The sequence below is a fragment of the Manis pentadactyla genome, chromosome 10, assembly GCF_030020395.1.
Source record: "Manis pentadactyla isolate mManPen7 chromosome 10, mManPen7.hap1, whole genome shotgun sequence".
NCBI classification, from domain to species: domain Eukaryota; kingdom Metazoa; phylum Chordata; class Mammalia; order Pholidota; family Manidae; genus Manis; species Manis pentadactyla.
The window spans coordinates 115,584,116-115,600,796 of record NC_080028.1 but is presented as its reverse complement, the minus strand read 5'-3'; the positions used below and the strand labels follow the sequence as shown (position 1 = coordinate 115,600,796).

Genomic DNA, 16,681 nt, shown 5'->3' with positions numbered 1-16,681 from the left:
AACAATATCGTGTAGGTTGTCTGGCCAATTCCCATAGAAAAACTGCAGTTTTTCATGAGGCTGAGCATGTTATGGCTTTAACTTTACAAGCTTCCAACCTCATCTTTCTATTCTAGAATTCTACATGATAATGACTAAGGATGTTTAAACCACTAAAAGCAGAGTTTGAACTGCAACTTTTAAATTAGCTAGTTAATTCATATTAAGCAAATTACCTAATTCTCTGAGCCTCAATGCCTTTGTCCAAAAAGTTGGAATAACAGTTTTATAGTATTTATAATGAGGACTAAATTAACTATTATATGCAAAACACTTAATAGTGAATATTGCACAGAATAAGTACTTAATAATTGGTTGCCGCTATTATTTCTTTTTTTTTTTTTTTTTTTAAGAGAAGTAAGCATTTATTCCCTTGTTTCACAAATAAAGCAAGTTGAGTTGGTTGCTCTCTGGTGATTAGTCAAAGAGACCAAATGCTGTATCTTCGTCTGACCCCTCCGACCATTCCTTTGCTTCAGCCTTGGTTGGGGCTGCGGCTGTGCTGGCCGCCCCTGGAGCCGCAGCCATAAATGCAGACCGATCGTTCTTGCAAGAAGGCCTTGACCGTTTCAGCAAGTGGGAAGTGCAGTCAGTCTCCGCAGACAAAGCACTGATGCAGCAGCTGGGTGTGCAGACACGGGGGCACCATGGCAGACACCCTCCAGGAAGCGAGAACACACTTTCCTCTGTGATGTCAAGCCCCTGGAGGCTGCCATTGTCAAACCCCCGCGGCGTGATTGGCGCGAAGAAGCGTGACGTGCTCAACGTGTCCAGCAGGGTGGCTCCGCTGGCTCCCACCTGGCCTCCAGTCCTGAGCAGCTGCACGTCACTCAGGATTTCACTGGTGCCCCTGGACAGTTCAGCGGTGGTGCGAAGCCTGACAGGAGCTGTCCTCTGGCCTGGGCTGGCACACGGACCCACATGGGGCCACGGCACCAGCATGGGTGGCAGCTGACACCTTTTGGCCAGCAGCATGATCTGCGTGAGGTCCTCCCTGGAGAACACAAAGCCCACTTTCCTGCGTAGGAGTCAACACTCTCCAGATGCCCACGGATAGCCTTGCGCATCGCAGTCTCCCTGCCGGTCAGCACCACAGCCTTCCCGCGGAGGTACACGCAGAGCAGCTGCACCTGCTTGGAGCCCACCAGGTCTGCCCCCACAGTGAAGCATTTCAGGTAATCACCCAAAAGCTGGATGATCTTAAGGCACCAGCCAGACTTCCAGGTCACCCTGTCTTCCCTGGGCATCATGGCGCTGCCTCGGGGATTGCCATGAAGGCTTTAAAGACGATGCCACTCACACGAGGACGCCTGGCGGAAGGAGGGGTTGCAACGATTATTTTTGGTGCCATTATTTTTATTCACCTGAAGGAAAGTAAGCAGAGGGCATTTGCTTTCCCTAACATGGATTTAGACCCGTCACCTATCCTGGGATACACGTTACCCACTGGCTTTCTCACTGATCCTGTAAGTCTACAGTTTAGCTTTTACGGAAAAGAAAGAGAAGGGATGAAAAATTTTATGAAATGAGATCAAAGGAGAAAAATCAATACCAACAATTACTAATAATAATCACGAAATAATAGAAGGTATCCTTAGAAGAAATTTACAGGCACTGCACCATTTAACCTCCACAATACTCTGTAAGGTAGTTACAAATACACTTTCTTAAAGTTACAAAGAAAGAAAATAGAAGAGAAAAAATTTAGATTTAGGTTTGACACCAAAACCCTTGCTCTTATCCCATGCACAATAGTTTGAGAAGACGGGAGAGAGGCTCAGGAGCCATTTTTACTGCCTCAATAATGAAAGGGCACATTAAAAGAAAAGCACACTCCAGTCTCTACATCCCCTAATGCCCATTATTAGCTACTGGCTTTGATCACAATTATACAAACTGCCAAAGCTTTGTAATTTTGTTTCAAGTCAACACAGTCCTCCACTGGTGGACTTTGCCATTTCAAGAATGAAAACATAACGTCCATTTATATACTCATAAAGAGGTACTTTTTGTTTTCTATTTCTATACCACAGATTCACAACAATGAGATTTCCCACAGAACAAAAGAAGGACCTTCCAGACCCCAGCCATAGCTTCAAAGGATTAACATGTGAGAAGATAGCTTTGTGTGGTGGCATCCTCTCCAGGGCCTGCAGCATGCTGCATGGCAGGTCACCTTTTCCCTGGCATTTTAGTATCCTTAGATGCCACGAGGGAGTGAATAATGTTCATCACTGATACACTTCAGGCAAGGTTGGGAAGCTAACTAGAAAAGACTAAATAAGTGAGTTACCAAAAATGTGATCAGATGACACACAACCTCATTACTTTTAGAAATAAAAGTGCATCCTAGTGCTTTGCCCTGGCTGAGCCTGCACTGCATTATACATGTGCTGCCTCCCAGTGGTGCCATAAAATGTCCATGAGCAATTCCCCTCCCACTCTCATCTAGAGAAGTCTCTGCCCTACAGCCAGCCCAATCGGCCAATTAGAAAGTAGAACACTTTGATCATTTATTCATTCTAATTTTTATAAAGTTGTGAATTGCTGACCATGACCTAAAACCACATAGTATGAAAACCAGGCCGTAGGGACTGATTCTGGTGAGTAGTTCGAACAGAGTTCAATTACAAACAATGACATTCTAGCTTTTTGCATCTGCACCTGCAACCACAGGAGACACACTGTGAACAGGTGAAGCCCATAAAAGGGAGGACAGGTGACTGAGGAACAGAACACAACACAGAGATTCTCAGGGATAGAGAACTAACAGGATGTGGCGTGTGTGTGTATTCATAAAGGGAGAGAGAGATTGATTGATTGATTTGAAGGAATTGGCTTGCGGGTTTAATGAAGGCAGGCTGCAAGTCCGAAATGAGCAAGGCGGGCCAGCAGGCTGGGGAGGCAGGTAAACGCCAGTGTTGTGCTTCAAGTCCTCAGTCCTGGCAGGCTTCCTTCTTGTTCAGGGGTGGTCAGTCTTTGTTCTATCAGTATTTTCCACTGAGTGGATGAGATCTGCCCACATATGGAAAGCAATCTACTTTACTCAAAGTCCACTGATTTAAATATTAATCTCCCCAACAAAAATATGCCTTCACAGAAACATCCAGAATGTGACCAAATATCTGGGCACTGAGGCCCAGTCAAATTCACACATATAATTAAACATTACATCTTGTGACTATATATTTATTCTTCTGTTTCACCGGTTAGGGTAAGAAAGTAAGGGGTATGAGAGTGACTTCACTGACTTTGAATGTTTAAGGCCTAATCTAATACTTGGTCCCCAACAAATAGTTAAAAAAAATTATCAGTTTATTTCAGTTTATTAAACTGAAATACTTTGGGTCTTGATTCCGTATTTCTACAGGCTATTATGCAGCATAACCTTAAGAGTCTTCCTTATGAAGTTACCTAGCGAAAGGTATCTGTCTGCTGTGGCTGAATTATGTCTCCCCAAAATTCCTATGTTGAAACCCTAATTCCCAATGCAATCCTATTAGGACATAAGGCCTCTAAAAAGGTAATGAAGTTTAAAAGGCCTCATAAGGATGGAGCCCTAATCTAATATTGCTAGTGCCCTCATGAGATCTCTGATGCATGCACTCAGAGAAAAGGCTGTTTGAGGACACGGTGTGAAGACGGTCATCCGCCAGCCCAGAAGAGAGGCCTCAGGAGACACCAACCCTGCCAGCATCCTGATCTTGAGTTTCCAGACCCCAGAATTGTGAGAAAATAAGTCTTTGTTAAGGTAACCTGGTCTCTGGTATTTTATTGTGGCAGTCCTAGCAAAGTAACATACCTTCCAATACACTCTATGCTCCACTTCACTAACAAACTATCCCAGGCCCGGCTCTGCATCAGGATAGGAGCCCTTGATATCTGTGGTGAAGTACAGCTGGTTTCAACCAAATACAGCTGATATGATGTGTCACCTGGGCATATGGCAGTATGAGATCCCTGTGAGGAAACTAAATGTCTAAGATTGATACATACAGAATAGCTTCCTTTCCAAACCTGCAGAATGCTAAGTAAGCTTTCATTTTCCAAAAGTAATAAATGGTATTAACCTCCCTCCAAGAATGTTTTGTTTTGTTTTGTTAATTTATACACCTCAGGAGAAGTCTGGAAATATCAGTCATTCACACCTTAGTCTGAATTTATCTGCTTTCTCAAATAACTGAAATCTTTAGATTGAGAGGAAGAAAAAAATTAAATTTGAATAAAAAGATCTTAAGTAGGATGATACAGAGGAGAATTTAATAGATTCAGAATTTAGAAATATCCTAAGGACCTAGACACTTCTTCCAAAATTTACCTAGTGTTGACTTTATTATCCCAGGTAGCTTAGAGATAAGCCAGTTAAAGGTCTTCAGAAGAATAAAACAAAACACAAATTTTTATATCCATTGAATTTCTGGCTTTCAAAATAAAACCAATAAGAAACTTAATGCTACTGCATTTCCTTTTAACATTTGTTTTTCTCATTCCTTTAAAATGTCCTAGGCTTCCCTATGTCAGTCCCTTCGCTAGCCACAGAATTTTCTCCAAAATATGCTCTTGTTCCCCTGCCCTTGTGAACCATCTAAATCATGGGAGTCCTTGAAGATACAGATGAACTACCAGAACCTTCTTTGGTCAGTTCAATGGAAAAGTTTCTTTCCCCTTTAAACTTTTTTTGTCCTTTTCATTCATGTGACACTTGAAATATATACACAACATTAAGTACCTCTTCATACATTAGTCCTCATTCACTGTTTAGATAATAAGTTCTTTTATATAGGGAAACATTTTGTACATTTAACTATGGACCACATAAAACATTGGTTGACCCTCAAAACACACAAGTCTTCAAGATCTTTGCACTGATTGATTAGTGGGTGAGTGAATGAGTAAGTAACAGTCTATCCTTGCTCCCAAGAGTCTCCTTGTTCTTTAGCATAAGTGCCCTGCTTATAATAATGTTTGGTAGGTGAATATGTGCTGCATGGGGTGTCTGCTATATAAAGAAACAAAGAAGCAAATAATTCTAACAGGTTATGGAACTGCCTTTCTTATTTTGGCTATTAATTTTATACAATGGTTTCTGCCCCCAACAGGGATCTTTATGCAAGGCTAATATTCTCTGAGGACAGTTCTATCATTTATTTAGAAAATATTTATTATATTCCTATTACTATTGTTAACTGTGAAAGATCCTGGAGATACAGTGTGTGTGTGCTGAGGGAAGGAGAGGTGACAAGTATTAGTAGGACAAGGAATTTGCCTTCATGTAACTCACAGTCAATGGACGTGACAGCCCCATTAGTGAAAAATCATACAGATGAGGTCAATAAGAAGCAGGCCATAGACTATTGCCTCTCCCTCACCCATCTTTCCACTCATGTAGTAATTAATCATGGGAGTCCCACAAGGGAGTCACACTGATCAGTAAGAGCAGAGAACAGTGGGGGGTGGTCAATGTGGTGGGCAGCATCTAAAGTGGCCCCCAGTGATCCCTACCCTCTGGTCTTCACCCCAATATGTGAGCTGGATTTAGCGACATGCCTTTGATAAAGAGAACACAGCATGATCAGGTTAAAAGACTCGGATTTCTCTCTCTGAATCTCCTTGTTTGCTCACTTTGATGAAGGAAGCTGTCATGTTATGAGCAGTCCTGTGGCAAAGAGTGGAGGGCAGCTTCTGCGCAGCAGTGCGAGGGGAGCTGAGCCTCTAAGCGACAACAGCCCTGGCCGACACTAGACTGCAGCCTGTGGTGTCTCTGAACTAGAGGATCCAGCCAGGCTCCACCTGGACTCCCGACCCACAGAAACTTTGAAATAATAAATATTTGTTGTTTTACCAAAGTTTGGAGCCAATATGTTATACACACTAGATAACTAATACGGTCAACAATGTCTGGGGATGCCCTTCTGAAGTTTCCCTTCACGTATTTTACCATAGGCATAGAGATAAATTTAAGTAGAAGAGAATTTCACAAGCTGTGCATCGTGATAAAGAGGTAGTGTGAAGCATTCAGGATTCTACTTCTAGCTCAGACCCTAAATAGGGACATGACCTTGGATGGACAAATGACATTGTTCAGAACATTTCCTGATCTGAATTCACTCTTTCATAAATTAAATGGAAGTTTAGGTCTAAGATTCCCCCTTGAGCTAAAAGTCCCTGCCCGTATGTAAATTTAAAATCAGGCTGATTCCTAAAGCTTCATACTCATAAAGCTGGTTGTGTATTTCAGTTCAGTGTGATTTTCTCTTCATTTGGATCCTTCTGCCATGGCTGACACTGTGAACTACAGCAGGGCACCTTCTGTGTGGCTCCTCACCATCTTATTCTGTTTGCTTAGTTTTTATATCCACATTGAGATTTCAAACCTACAAATTATGACACAGAAGCAGCATGCCTCACCACAATTACTTTCCAAAAGAGTGAAAAAAAATCCTCTAATGTATCCTAAATCTTAGAAAGGTAGTTTCTTTATTCATTTATTTTGTTTAAAAACGAAGATTTAGATCTTCAGTTTTATTGCCTCTTAATAGACCAGACAATAGAAACAAAGTGGGGGCAATGGCATAATCTACTCATGACAGATGCTTGAACATATTTTAATAACCTTGGTTGATAGGTATGTTTAGTGTTATTTTAAATAAATTAAAACATAACTAAATTATTGTACTAAAATGCTTTATATTAATGGATTTTAAAAAAGAGAGAGAAAGGCATCTCCTGTGGCTGAAAGTAATGATTTAATTTGCTGTAAAAATAGCTTGAGAGAAAGTATTATCCCATCCTTCAGCATACAATTCCTTCCTTTCTATGTGAATGCAGCTCATCTGTGTTTCTGGTGCTTCCATCCTAAGTGCATCAGTTGCAAGATACATGGCAGATGATTTAGCCCTACCATGTGAATTTACTTATATATCTTAGTATACAGTTAAGCTAAGAAATTCTGCATATCCAATTTCTCATTAGTGTGTCTATACACTCCCAGGAAACTCCATTGGAACTGGTTCATCAACTTAGCTGAGTGGAATGGGCCAAACCCGAAACTGGTGTTATCACTTCACCATGAAGAAATTAATGCACCACCTAAATGCCTCCAAGTCTGAATATGAGCTTGGTTCTCATCAGAAGTATTCACTCTGAACTACCTTCATTTCCCATGTACACATACACCCTTCTCTCATCAGACTCAGTTTTTGCTGAACTGAGAAAACAGGTAGGTATCAACTGTTGTTTTACAAATATTTATTGAGTTGCAATATAGAGAGAAACACAAGAATGCATGTTGGTTCCCAATTAGTCCCCTTATCGAGTCTCATTAAATTAATGAGTCATCAATCAAATAATGAATGTTAGGAATATTTTCCAATAATCATGAGATACATATTGTCATTGTGTGTTTTATAAATGTGTCATAGAGGAGGAGACGACCAGATCTCTGATGTACAAGTAATGGCCCATTTGTAAACTACCTTAGCTGATATAATAAACAATAAATCAGGTATCAATTTAATGGTTGATTGCATGGTGAAAATAAAAAAGAACAATTTTGAAGATAGGATATCTTTGGAAAGCTTTACCAGCTTTGTTAATTCTCATGAGAACATGAATTCAAATGGTTTTATTATACAACATGCTAAAAGTTCTTCTTGGCTTGGTCATAGATATTTTTAAGAGTATAAACACTCCATTAAATAGACTCTGACATGAAACATTTGTAGCAAACACAATCTGGAGACAATCCCTCCCCCAAACCAAGGACAAAATTGAATGCGAACAATATACCACTGTAACAAGATACAAGATGCTAGCAACAGAGGATAGGCTCCATTTGTTATTCTCTCTACCATACATTCATTTATTCACTTATTGATCAACTCTGAGTACCTTTTCAGTGCCAAATACTGAGCTTGGTACCAGGGTTTCAATAGTAAATACATCTCATGTTTGGCCATGATTAAAGTCTAGTGAGGAATATAGTCAAGTAAATAACATTTGGCGCAGAAGCAATCATGAAGATATTAGAGATATTGGAGAATCTGATAATAATTATATAGACTCCCTTCCAAGAAAACCCCTATTGTAATTATTCCAAAATTTAGAATACAATTTCAGAGGTTTCCAGGATCCTCAAACATTCATCCACCACCACTTAAATGTTAACACAGAGCAAGAACATCTGGTTTTCAGAGTCTCACAAATTTGTATGCATGGTGTCCAACTACAGGACAGCAGCACAAAAGTTTTCAGTGACATGTGAATATTTTCTGCAGGTAAATTTTCTGTGTATAAAAGCACCCTTGCCATGGATAGGCTGCCTATGGTGCAAGGTCACTTCTAGGGACTCATAGTTAGCTTAAACTTCAGCAATGCATGCCATGTTGTGTTTTTATAATTAACTGTCTATAAGAAACTGGTCCAACAAGCATAACATTAATTTTGTTTATGTTGTTTCCAAACCAGGTCCCAAACCACATATTAGAAGGATTAATTATAAGGTAAGAAGAAAAGATAGCCAAATAACATTGGCTATTATAAAGTATCTGCTAGTAGTATAAAAAAGAAATACTTCAATGATATTTCTGGATTCAGTCAAAGCTAAATCCAGGTTTTTCTTGCCACTTAAATCTTAATATGCTCCAGGTATTTTCTTGCAACTTAAATCATAACAGGTTTAAATATATTTGAGGTTGCCAATGTAGAGGTTGTTAATTTAAAAAATAACTGAAGAAGAGAGAAGAAAGAAGACAAAGCAGGACTAAAGATGGCGGCATGAGAAGTGAGACAGAGGCTTCCTCCTAAAACCGCATATAATACAAAAATACAATTAATATGAATAATTCTGAAAGAGCAACAGGAAAGAGGGCTGTGCCAAACTGCACACATCTGGAGAAAAGAATAAACCTCATGGAACAGGGTAACATACCAAAGCCATGGTCCAGTGGGACCCAAGCCCTTCCCCCCACCCCAGCTCACCAGCGGGAGGAAGACAAACAGAGCAGAGAGGGAGCGGAGGCCTGGGACTGCTGAACACCTAACTCCGGAAGCACAAACCTACATTTCATGGTGCTTTCATGGTACTCTCGTGATTAGGGGGTTGGAAAGCTAAGACAGGCAGAATTCCTGGAGAGATTGAGATTCTAGCTGCTTGTGGAAAGCAAGGATCCATATCTGGATGCTCTGGGACAAAAGAAGGCAGGCAGTCTGAGAGACTTCCTAACAGCAAGAGGGCTGCTAAAGGGGCAAGGATTGCACAGAGCCTACTGCTCAGGAGAAAGGACAGGTGGACAAAATTGTCCAGGTGCACTCTGCCCAGCAGGTTGGGAACTTTCACAATTTCCAGGTACTCCAGCTCCTTGGCTGGCTACACAGTTCAAAGGACCCCCTCAGTGACACGCAGCCTACTGCAACTTTCTCCCAGTCAGCCCCACCTGGCTCGCAAACTGGCAAACCCTACCCTGGTGTTAGGCCAGCCAGAGGGAAGACCTGCCTACAGCAGCTACAAACACAAAGCATAGAGGCTTATACCTGTGTGCCTGACCCACTGGTTCTGGCAGTGGAGGCAGGCACAGCATCTGGAAAGCAGGAAACAACTCATCCCCCAGGCACCAATACCACTCCTCTGCGACCCGACATTGCTGCAGGTGATAAGCAGCTCCAGAGAGTAGAGCTTCTGGACACTAAAGGTCGCCATATACAAATAAGAAATGCCAAAGGAACCTGATACAGAGTAAAATTATGAATACAGCAACTGAGAAAGATTCAAATGAAATCGACCTCATGAATCTTCCTGAAATGGATTTCAAAATAAAAATCATTAACATGCTCATGGAGGTACAGAAAAATATTCAAGAACTCAGGAATGAATTCATGTCAGAGATCCAATTGTTGAAGTGCACAATGGAGGGTATTAAAAACAGACTAGACATGGTGGAGAAGATGATAAATCAAATAGAAATTAGAGAAGAGAAATAGAAAGAAGCTGAGGCACAGAGAGAAAAAAGTATCTCTAAGAATTAAAGAATATTGAGAGAACTGTGTGACCAATCCAAACAGAACAATATTCACATTATAGGGGTCCCAGAAGAAGAAGAGAGAGAGAAAGGGATAGAAAGTATCTTTGAGGAGGTAATTTCTGAAAACTTCTCCAATTGGGGGAAGTACATAGTCTCTCAGGCCATGGAGATCCACAGATCTCTCAACACAAGGGACCCAAGGAAGACAATACCAAGACATATGATAATTAAAATGGCAAGATCAAGGACAATGACAGAGTATTAAAAGCAGACAGAAGCAGAAAAAAGATCACATACAAAGGAAAGCCCATCAGGCTATCATGGGACTTCTCAGCAGGAATCTTAGAGGTGAGAAGGCAGTGGTATGGTGTATTTAATGGAATGAAGCAGAAGGACCTCAACCTAAGAATACTCTACTCGGCAAGATTATCATTCAAATTTGAAGGAGTAATTAAACAATTTCCAGATAAGCAAAAGCTGATAGAATTTACCTCCCCCAAACCATCTCTACAGTGTATTTTGGAAGGACTGCTATAGATGGAGGTGTTTTTAAGGTTTAATAGCTGTCACCAGAGGTAATAAAACCACAGCAATGAAAGTAGAACAATTAATTACTAAGCAAATACAAAATTAAATCATCTCTCCCCAAAGTCAATCAACGAAGCAAAACTGAAGGAACAAAATAGCAGCAGACTCAGAGACTCCAAGAAGGGACTAGTGGTTACCAATGAGGAGGGGTAGGGGAGGATGGGTGGGGGAGGGAGGGAGAATGTGATTGAGGGGTATTATGTTTACCACACATGGTGTGGGGGGTCACGGGGAAACCTGTAGCACAGAGAAGGCAAACAGTGAATCTGTAGCATCTTACAACACTGATGGGCAGTGACTGCATTGGGATGTGTGTGGGGACTTGATAATATGAGTAAATGTAGTAACCACATTGTTTTTTCATGTGAAAGCTTCATAAGAGTGTATATCAATAATACCTTAATAAAAAATTTTTAAAAATAATAACTGAAGAACACTAAAATAACTTTTCAGATGTCAATTCAAACCTTTGATATATTAAGTTAGAAAATAAGGTATTTTTCCCTTCATACCCAGGTTAATAAAAAAACATAATCAAAATACACATAGGTATAAATTTATTTTATACCTACATTTTATACCTAAATTGTCACCCCTGAAAATTAAGCTGAGGTTCCAATCTAAAAAAAAAAAAAGGAATAACTGATACAGGAAAATATTTATTTTGGAAGAAAGTAGGTTATACAAAGTAGATTTTATAGAATGATAAATTGAGGCTCAGGGTCATAGAAGAGAAACCTAGATCTATAGGGAAAATGACAGTCCTACTGACAAAGCTAACTCACTCTATCCTAGAAAGTGCTTTTGCTTTTAATTTTTTTTCAAATTCAATGCTGTCTACATAGGCTTAGTTAATGGAAAAATAAATGAAAACACTTCATGCAATTAACACATTATTCACTCATCTTTTTATCATTCATTTGTTCATCCATCTAATCAGTTAATTTAACAATAATTTACTGAGTATCTTCCATACAGCATTGCAAGAATGGAAAGGAGATCTGGCTGCAGTAATGAACTAGGAAGTCAGTGCTAAGACATGAGGTCAGAGATATAGTCAGGTGCTATATCTATTCAAAAGGACTTGTTGGTATAGAGCAGAGTTCAGATTTTCCCACGAAGGCAAGACTGACTTAGTCAAATGTTTTAAAGAAGGACGTGATAAATCAATCCAGTCTTAAATTTGAACCTTCTGCTCTGGTAAAATTGCTTTACAAACTTTATCAAAACATACAATGCATTTTCCTCTCTCTGTGCTCGCAACTTCTTTCCATTTGGAAATCTTGACTTTTATAGTGATAAACTAATAATATGAAAGTTTGTAGATCTTGAACACATGAGCTTTAAAAATGATTTAGGAAAAATATATTTGGAGACACACTGAAGCCAGAAGATTTTAAGATCAGTCCAGACTATTAGTCGCCATGACCAGGTGGCTGTACAGATGCTGAAGTCATTTCACCTGTCTGACTCCGAGGGTGGTTGAGTTGTGGCTACCCTTCAAATTGGTCATGAAGTCACAATCTGTATTATCTCTGTACTGTGTTCCTCACACTTCTCCAAGGATCATAGTGTTGTGTTTCTTCTCCCTGCTGTTCTTTCATATTTCTTATTACCAAAGACAGCAATATTTTGGGTAACCAAATTCATCAAAGAACTTCTTTATGTGAAACACTGTGAAAGAAATCGCAAGGAATACAAACAAAAGGAAAGTCTCAGGGAAGAAACAGAGGAGGAAAGAAAAAATTGAGAAATATAATTTGGGCAAAGAGGTAAACAGGAAGAAAACAAAAGGAATGACAAGACTACTTTCTGTGTGGTTACCACTGACAGCAACTTCATAAGGTAGACATGCAACACTGAACACCAAGTATGTGTCACAACCAGCACCTGATATTATCACAGCCTTTTCCAGCACCTAGCAGTGTGATAAGCAATGTGCAGGTATTATCTCATGCCATCCTGATGGCAGGAAGAAGGGCACTATCTTTATGCCATTTATAAAAGAGGAAACAGGGGATCTGGGTCCACTGATTGGACACTTCATCCAGACTCTTCTCAAACTTCTAAGGATAAGAATGACTCGCACTTCCCCAATCTGGGGAAGGAGATAGTCTCTCAGGCCATGGAGGTGCACAGATCTCCCAACATAGGGGACCCAAGGAAGACAACATCAAGACATATAATAATTAAAATGGCAAAGATCAAGGGTAAAAGACTGATAAAAGCAGCTAGAGAGAGAATAAGATCACATTCAAAGAAAACCCATGAGGGTATAATCATATTTCTCAACAGAAACCATACAGGCCAGAAGGGACTGACATGATATATTTAATGCAATGAAGCAGAAGGGCCTTGAACCAAGAATATTATAGCCGGCAAGGTTATCATTTAACTTTGAAGGATGAATTAAACAAATTTCAGATAAGCAAAAGCTGAGAAAATTTACCTCCCACAAACCACCCCTACAGTGCATTTTGGAGGGATTCTTATAGATGGAAGTAATCCTAAGGCTAAATAGATGTCACCCAAGGGATAGACAAGGACTACAGAATATGATTCATAACATACAAAGAATGGAGGAGAAAGAAAAAGAAAAAGGAGGGAAAAAAAAACCCAATATTTTGGTTGTGTTTGTGACAGCATAAGAAGTAAGTTAAATTAGACTGTTAGATAGTAAGGGAATTACCCTTGAACATTTGGTAACCACAAATCTAAAGCTGCAATGGCAATAAGTACATACCTATCTATAATCACCCTAAATGTAAAAGATCTGAATGCACCAGTCAAAAGGCACAGAGTCACTGAATGGATAAAAGAATGAGACCCATCTATATGCTGCCTACAAGAGACTCACTTCAAGCCCAAAGACACACACAGACTGAAAGTAAAGGGTTTGAAAAAGATATCTCATACAACTAATAGGGAGTAAAAAAGCAGGAGTTGCAGTACTTGTATCAGATAAAATGGACTTCAAAACAAAAAAAAGTCACAAGAGACAAAGAAGGGCATCATATAATGATGAAGGGTTCAGTCCAACAAGAAGATATAACCATTACAAATATCTCTGTGCCCAACACAGGAGCACCTACATCTGTGAAACAAATACTACCAGAATTAAAGAAGAGAATGCAATGCATTCATTTTAGGAGACTTCAATGCACCACTCACTCCAAAGGACAGATCAACCAGACAGAAAATAAGAAAAGAGACAGAGGCACTTAACAACAGATTAGAACAGATGGACCTAACGGACATCTACCAAAGACTCCATCCAAAAGCAGCAGGATACACATTCTTTTCAAGTGCACATGGAACATTTTCAAGAACAGATCATATACTAGGACACAAAAAGAGCCTCAGTAAATATAAAAATATTGAAATTGTACCAACCAGCTTCTCAGATCACAAAGGTATAAAACTAGAAATAAATTACACAAAGAAAACAAAAAAGCCCACAAACACGTGGAGGCTTAATAACATGCTCCTAAATAATGAATGGATCAATGACCAAATAAAAACAGTGATCAAGCAATGTATGGAGAAATATGAGAACAGTAATTTAACAACACAAAATCTGTGGGATGCAGCAAAGGCCATGCTAAGAGGGAAGTATACTGCAATACAGGACTACCTCAGGAAAGAAAAACAATCCCAAATGAACAGTCTAAACTCACAATTAATGAAACTAGAAAAGGAAGAACAACTGAGGCCCAAAGTCAGTAGAAGGAGGGACATAATAAAGACTAAAGCAGAAATAAATAAAATTGAGAAGAATAAAACAAAAGAAAGAATCAATGAAAGCTGGAGCTGGTTGTTTGAGAAAATAAACAAAATAGATAAACCCCCTAGCCATACTTATCAAGAAAAAAAGAGATTCTACACACATAAATAGAATCAAAATTGAGAAAGGAAAAATCACTACAGGTACCAAAGAAATACAAAGAATTATGACAGAATACTATGAAAAATTATCTGGTAACAAACTGGATAACATAGAAGAAATGGACAACTTTCTACTAAAATACAGCCTTCCAAGGCTGAACCAGGAAGAAACAGAAAATCTGAACACACCAATTACCAGTAACAAAATTGAATTGGTAATCAAAAAACTACCTAAGAACAAAACTCCTGGACCAGATGGTTTCACTGCTGAATTTTGTCAAATATTTAGTGAAAACCTAATACCCATCCTCCTAAAAGATTTCCAAAAACTAGAAGAGGAGGGAATACTCCCAAACTCATTCTACAAGGCCAATATCACTCTAATACCAAAACCAGACAAAGACACTACAGATAAAGAAAATTACAGGCCAATATCCCTGATGAACATAAATGCAAAGATACTCAACAAAATATTAGCAAAACTAATTCAAAAGTACATCAAAAAGATCATCCATCATGATCAAGTGGGATTCATCCCAAGGATGCAAGGATGGTACAACATTAAAAAATCCATTAACATCATCCACCACATCAACAAAAAGAAGGGAAAAACCACATGACCATCTCCAAAGATGCTGAAAAAGCATTTGACAAAATTCAAAATCCATTCATGATAAAAACTCTCAACAAAATGGGTATAAAGGGCAAGTACCTCAACATAATAAAGGCCATATATGATAAACCCACAGCCAACATTATACTTAAGAGTGAGAAACTGAAAGCTTTTCCTTTAAGATAGGGAACAAGACAAGGATGCCCACTCTCCCCACTGCTATTCAACATAGTACTGGAGGTCCTAGTCACAGAAATCAGACAATACAAAGAAATAAAAGGCATCCAGATTGGTAGGAAAGAAGTCAAACAGTCCCTGTTTGCAGATGACATGATATTGTACATAAAAAACCCTAAAGAATCCATTCTAAAACTAATAGATCTAATATCTGAGTTCAGCAAAGTTGCAGGAAACAAAATTAATACACAGAAATCTGTGCATTCCTATATACTAACAATGAACTAGCAGAGAGAGAAATCAGGAAAAAAATTCTACTCACAGTTGCATCAAAAAGAATAAAATACCTAGGAAAAAGACCTAACAAAGGAAGTGAAAGATTTATACCCTGAAAACTACAAGACACTCTTAAGAGAAATTAAAGAAGATACAAATAAATGGAATCACATTCTGTGCTCATGGATAAGAAGAATTAATATTGTCACCATGGCCATCCCGCCTAAAGCAATCTACGGATTCAATGCAATCTCTATCAAAATAACAACAGCATTCTTCAATGAACTACAGAAAATCATTCTAAGATTCCTAAAGACCCCAAACAGCCAAAACAATCCTGAGTAGGAAGAATAAAGTGGGGGAAATTACACTCCCTGACTTCAAGCTCTGCTACAAAGCCACAGTAATCAAGACAATTTGGTACTGGCACAAGAAGAGACCCATAGATCAATGGAATAGACTAGAGAGCCCTGATATAACCCCAAGCATATATGGTCAATTAATATATGATAAAGGAGCTATGGACATACAATGGGGAAATGACAGCCTCTTCGATAGCTGGTGTTATCTAAACTGCACAGCTACATGAAAGAGAATGAAACTGGATTATTGTCTAACCCCATACACAAAAGTAAACTCAAAATGGATTAAAGACCTAAATGTAAGTCATGAAACCATAAAACTCTTAGGAAAAAACACAGGCAAAATTTCTTGGACATAAACATGAGCAACTTCTTCATGAACATATCTTCCCAGGCAAGGGAAACAAAAGCAAAAATGAACAAGTGGAACTATATCAAACTGAAAAACTTCTGTACAGCAAAGGACACCATCAGTAGAACAAAAAGACATTCTACAGAATGGAAGAATATATTCTTAAATGACATATCTGATAAAGGGTTGACATCCAAATTATATAAAGAGCTCACGCACCTCTACAAACAAAAAGCAAATAACCCATTTAAAAAATGGGCAGAGGATCTAAACAGACACTTCTACAAAGGAGAAATTCAGATGGCCAACAGGCACATGAAAAGATGCTCCACATCACTAATCATCAGAGAAATTCAAATTAAAACCAAAA

General features: G+C 39.0%; 1 pseudogene; it reads right to left on the bottom strand.

The window, feature by feature from the left end:
- Positions 1-456: 456 nt before the first annotated feature.
- Positions 457-16,681, bottom strand: part of LOC118914790 (60S acidic ribosomal protein P0-like) — a 63,710-nt pseudogene continuing 47,485 nt past the window's right edge.